Source organism: Choloepus didactylus, chromosome X (assembly GCF_015220235.1).
Source record: "Choloepus didactylus isolate mChoDid1 chromosome X, mChoDid1.pri, whole genome shotgun sequence".
NCBI classification, from domain to species: Eukaryota; Metazoa; Chordata; class Mammalia; order Pilosa; family Megalonychidae; genus Choloepus; species Choloepus didactylus.
Window position 1 is genome coordinate 170,221,323 of NC_051334.1, and position 5,928 is coordinate 170,227,250.

A 5,928-nucleotide genomic window follows, 5' to 3' on the forward strand; every position below is an offset into this window, starting at 1 on the left:
GTAATATTAATACTATAGTAAATTTTATTTTAAAAATGCTCACTACCCAAAAGAAACATTTATGATATATGAAAATCTTTTTTTAACAGATTTATTAATATTTTAGAACATTTCATCACCCCAAAAGAAACCCCATATCAATTAGCAGTTTTTCTCCATTCTCCCCAGCCTCTGGCAACTACTAATCTACTTTCTGTCTCTATTCTGGGAATTTCATTTAAGTGGAATCATACATTATGTAGCCTTTTGTGACTGCTCTCTTTCACTTAGCATAATGATTTCAAAGTTCATCCACATTGTAGCATGTAACAGCACCTCACAAAATTTTTCTTTTAGTACTTACTTATCTAATGCCTCTGGGAAATTTGTGGCTTCTATGATGATAACTCCTTCACTGGGTTTAAAACTTTTTTTAAAAAAGTATCTTTTCTCTGGTCATTAAAGCATAGCACACATATAACAAATGCTCTATGTAAAAACTGTTTATCATTAACCTAAATAACAGCCAAGAACAGGGATTGATTCCTTACTGCCCAGAATAGGAAGATGTCTCTAATTGTTTTTAAAAAGGAACAAATGCTATGCCACAACAGTTCACTAAACCGCTAATAATAAATCACCAAATCATCTATGGTTACATACCTTTCACAATATTTATTCTACTTAGGAAGAGACAGCCTGACATAAAAAGTTTGAGGATAAATGATATAAAATGTACCTGACTAATTTTTGAAAAATTATTTTCAAGTTTACCAATTCAAATTATTTGCTCCTAGACTTCCTATTTGGTTCCAGAATATGTATAAGTGTCTTTAAGATACATTTTTCTTCTTTCAAAGTAACCCCACCATTTGCTTTTATATTGTGAAAATTGATGCAAGCTTTAAATCTACTGCAACACTAAAGAGCAGTCAAAAACTGAGTAGGAACAAGTGTACTGCCCCTCTACTTCTTCAAATAGACTAACCTCAGGTTGAATCACTGCATTCCTGGCCTAAGTATAATATGGTAAATGAGAAAAGGTATAAAAACACAAATTAAATAAGAGGAGGTGATGCATTAAATATCAAAAAGTGATGGAAACACAATAACAGCAATGCTTGCTTTGACCTCTTGCATGCAGGGCTATCCTATAACCTGTGATGGTTAGGTTCATGTGTCAACTTGGCCAGGTGATGGTACCCAGGTGTCTGGTCAAGCACTGGCCTAACCATTACTGCAAGGACATTTGTGGCTGGTTAATAAACCGGAAGGGTGGTTTATTAAATCATCAGTCAATTGACTTCACCTGTGATTGATCACATCAATGAAGGGCATGTCTTTCTCAATGAGAGAATCCAATCACCTGGATTTAATCCAATCAGTTGAAGACTTTTAAGAGAGACAGATAGAGGACCTTCTTTTTTGGCTAACCAGTGAGGCATTTCCTGAGGAGTTCATTGAACACGTTCGTCGAAGTTGCCAGTTTGCTGCCTGAGGAGTTCATCGCACATCTTCATTGGAGTTGCCAGTTTGCCACCTGCCCTATGGAATTTGGACTCGTACATACCCACAGTTGCGTGAGACACTTCTGTAAATCTTATATTTAGAGAAATCTCTTGTTGATTCTGTTTCCCTAGAGAACCCTAACTAATACGCCTACATAACATAACATTTTTCATATCTCTAGAATGTGATCAAATCCTTTATGGAAACAATTTGCCTAAGATCAAGTTTATATTTATCAAATACTGGGAGACATCTATTATTAATTCTCAATTTTAAAAATTGGATAAAATCCTAATGTTTTAAAAGTATCACCATATTCCATAGACAAAGGAAGACTGCCAATTGCCCATCCATTTCAGCAAGAAGTTGATTTATAGTCTGCTTTGAATATGGATGCATTGGAAATTCAATTCTTTTCCCACCAACAGAATCTAATTCATCAATAAATATAACACAAGGAGCATTTGCTTTTGCTTCCCCTAACAAAACAGAAAAGATTCAAATAAGTTGAAAGAAATCAATACTTTTGAACAAAAACCCATAAATGTCAACAACCTCTAAGAGTTTCAAAAGCCAACAAAAACTATGTATGAGGGAGAAAAAAAACACAAATGAGGTCTTTTTTTTTTTTTTTTTTTTTTTTTTTTTTTACTGATTTAAGAGTAGTAACCTCAGAAGAAAAAAATTACAAAGAAAATAATATAAAATAAAAACAACTGAGTATTCATTCTTCTCGGCTGTGCAGTCAGATCTGTGGCTAATTATTCCTTAATTACATACTACAGAACTGATGAATAAAATTTTTAAAAACTGACAGCTTTTCAGCAGCCCCCAGCCTCATCTAACACTTCCAGGAGCTCCTCTGACTATTCCACTTGGGGAAAGAAAACAGCTCTGTTTTAGCTCAAACATTAAGTTACCCAAGACGAACCCCACAATGGCTATTTCAGCCCACTGTCAATCACAATCAATTAGCAAAGAAAGGGTAAAGAACCCTCTTCTCCCCCAAATTAATGAAATATTGCATTAAAAGTTACATTAAAACGTATTAAAAGGATTTCTGATGCGGCTGGCTCGCACACCCACAAACATCTCATCAAATTCTGATCCAGAAGCATAGTAAAAAGGAACATCAGCTTCTCCAGCCACAGCTCGGGCAAGAAGTGTCCTTCCTGTGCATGGTGATCCGACTAAAAGAATTCCTAAAATAAAAAGTAAACAAGAATAATCAAAAATATTTTTAATACCCTCAGATCAACAGTTATAATACAAACAATTATTTACATAATTTTAGAGCTTAAAGGCAAATCAACAACCAGGATTTTGAAACACAGCAAATCATACTTGTGTGCTAATGACTCACTTCAGGATCTTGTCCATAACTAATTTTCCTTAATCATTTAAATACTGTTTGTTTACATATCAGCATTAGGCAAGGCAGGGAGAGTGGATCTTGAGGCAAACAAATATAAACCCATGTATTATTAAACAACTAAAACAAATCCACATAAAAACAGATTCAGAGACTAAATAGACAAATTAAATGTAATGCATGAACACTGCCTGGATCCTTTTTCATAAAAAACAGGTATTATAAAAAAAATTCTAGAGACATTTGGTGAAAAATGAAAGACTAGATAGTAGATATTAAGGACTTAGTGATAATTTTTCTTGGTGGAATAAGAGTATTGTGTTTATTTAGGACAATGTCCTTATTCTTAGGAGATGCATATGAACATATTTGGATGTAAAGTAGGTTGATGTCTACAGCTTTCTTTCAAATGGTTCAGGGGAGAAAAAATATATGTGTGTACACACACATCTATATCTATAAAGAGAAAGAGAAAGAAAGCAAATATGATAGAAAGTTAACAATTGTTGAACCTAAGAGGATAGTATATGGATGTTAGTTATTCTACTCTTTCAAAATTTCCTTGTTTGAAACTTTTTATAATAATAACACATTTTTTCATAAGCAGGAAAAAGAAGTCTCTCATTTATATATAACTTTTTTTTGAGGCTTCATTTCTACTTTTATTTAGCAGCACAGACTGAGACAAAGTAACCCTTCAGTTAGGTGTGAGTTTGAGGGAAGAGAAAGGGGAGATGGAGACTTCAGTGACCGTTACTGTCCTGAGAATCGGGCAGGACTCGCAGGAGAGCGAAGGGTCCCAGAGGGCGGCACCTCGAGAACTTTACAAACCCATGAGTGTGCCTCCTCCTGAGCCGGGCAGAGATGGGACGTGAAACAACCAACGACAACCAGGACTTTCTACCGAAGAAGTTGTGCTTTTTCGGACGTAGGCTCTTTTCTGGACACTAAGTCGTCCTAACAGCCTCTGAGAACCTGCAGGGGGGGCGTCCACTGAGGCCATTTGTCAGTCCCCACGTGCGAGTGAATCCACGGACGGCCAGGTGAACACACTCGTGACGTCTGTGTAAGTTTCAACAAGAGGAAAGAGATGTAAGTTTTAACAAGAGGAAAGAGAAGAGAGGGGCGTCCCTGCTTTCCCAAGCAAATAGAAAGACGACAAGGCCAGTGCGCAGGGTTCTTTCCAGTTGGACGCGGCGCTCCAGGAAAACCGGCCTCTCCACTCTGCAGCTGAGACACTTGGTACAGGTACGCGCCCAGCATTTTTCGTTCCTTCTGTGTAGTTGTGCCTGTTGAGCTTCTCGCTCTGGGAGTGGGCGCCATCGTCTGCCGAGCCCACGAGCAGCAGCCTGACATTTTTGCCCGTGGCCTCCTGGAAAGTCAGCGTCACGGGAATGCTGCCACTCGCCCTGGTCGGGTCAGGCTCAACGGCCAAACACTGTTTTCAGGGCTCCCCTCCCGGCCATGCAGTGGGGGTGGTTGAAGTTCGACACCCACGGCTTTCCACCGTGGCCCAGGTACACCTCCAACTTGTTGGGGCTGTGCAGCTCCGCAAACTTCTTGGTCCAGTAACTCGTCACCTGCTCGCTGACGACTTCAGGGGTCATGTTCGGCACGAGCCATATGGAGAACTTGCCAATGACCTTCTTGGGGATCACGGTTTTGGCTCTGGCTCCGGAGAAGGCGCCTTCGATTCCGTGCGGGGAGCGAGATGGGTATCTCCACCTGTGCATCAGGATGTCTTTCTCGCAGGTGTGCAGCAGCATCTTGGCGCCCATGTCCCTCGCGTACTCTTTCATATCAAAGTCGATGTTGTTGTCATCTGTCACGGGGGTGGCGCCACGGCTTCGTTGATGCCGGGGACGAGGATTCTCCCCTTCTGGTCCAGCAGGGAGCCCATCAAGAAAAGGAGGTCGGTCATGGCCCCGTGCACCGAGCCTCCTTACACTCCCGAGTGGAGGTCCTTGTCACTGCACTCCACCTCGATGAAAAAGTAGCAGATGCCCCGGAGCTCGTAGGTGATGCAGGGCTTCTTCTTTCGCAGCCAGTCGTTGTCGAAGACGCAGACGTAGTCCACAGGATGTCCTGCAAGAAGGTGTCCTTTCGGGCCAAGATCAGCTCATCCAGGCCCTCGGAACCAGACTCTTCCATGCCTTCCAGGCAAAAGCGGATGTTGACAGGAATCTCCTGATTTGTTTTCTGAAAAGCTTCCAGGGCGTTCATCCAGCCAGCGACTGGCCCCTTATGATGGCTTGAACCTCTCCCATACAATTTCCCACCTCGCTCCACCGAGGTGAAGGGCTCGCTACCGAGGTGAGGGCTCGCTGTCCCAGCCGTCCTCGAGGGCCGCGGGCTGCACGTCCAGGTGTCTGTAAATACACACGGTCTTCTTCTTTGGGTCCGAGCCCAGATTGCCAAGTAAAATGGGAGGAAGTGAGATCTCGGAGCCATCAGGCAGCTTTTGTGTCCCAATGTCCACCAGTTCCACGGAGCCGCCCAGTTGCTGGATGTCAGCGGCCGCGACTTCCAGCATCCTTTTGACCTCGCCTCGCTTCCCGGGCCACGCGGACACATGCTGGATGGCCACCCAGTCGGCAAGCTTCTTAACATAGCGATCCTGATTTTCATCGAGGTACTTCAACAGGCCAGTGAGGATAGACATTTTTCCGGCACACGGCAGAGAGGAGGATTCCTGCAATAATAAACGGCGTGATCTGAGACCTGATGTCCCGATCCTTGTCTCTGGTTAAGCAGAGTAGATAAATAGCTCAATGAAGGCTTCGAATCTGTGAACAAACCACTAACACAAGACAGGAACAGCCGTTTGCCCAATCTAGAGCTTGCTTCCACACAGCTCTACAGAATCATCTTTTGCCATCTCCCTGCAGACTAAAACCGGGTCACCTCACTCCCACGAGGAAGCTCCACGCAGGCTTCAACGCGGCTGCGGCCGTTCCGGTCTCAATCTGGGGCTGCTCTCTTGCTGTCACTAGCGGGATGGGGCTGCTGAACGCTGCAGGGGGACCTGGTCCAACCCGGGCCCAGCCGCTCACAGTGGGGCGCTCGGG

At 42.7% G+C, this 5,928-nt stretch overlaps 1 pseudogene; it reads right to left on the reverse strand.

Annotated features, from left to right (window-relative positions):
- Positions 1-3,817: 3,817 nt before the first annotated feature.
- On the reverse strand, positions 3,818-5,675 carry LOC119522466 (annotated as a pseudogene).
- Between the last annotated feature and the right edge of the window lie 253 nt (positions 5,676-5,928).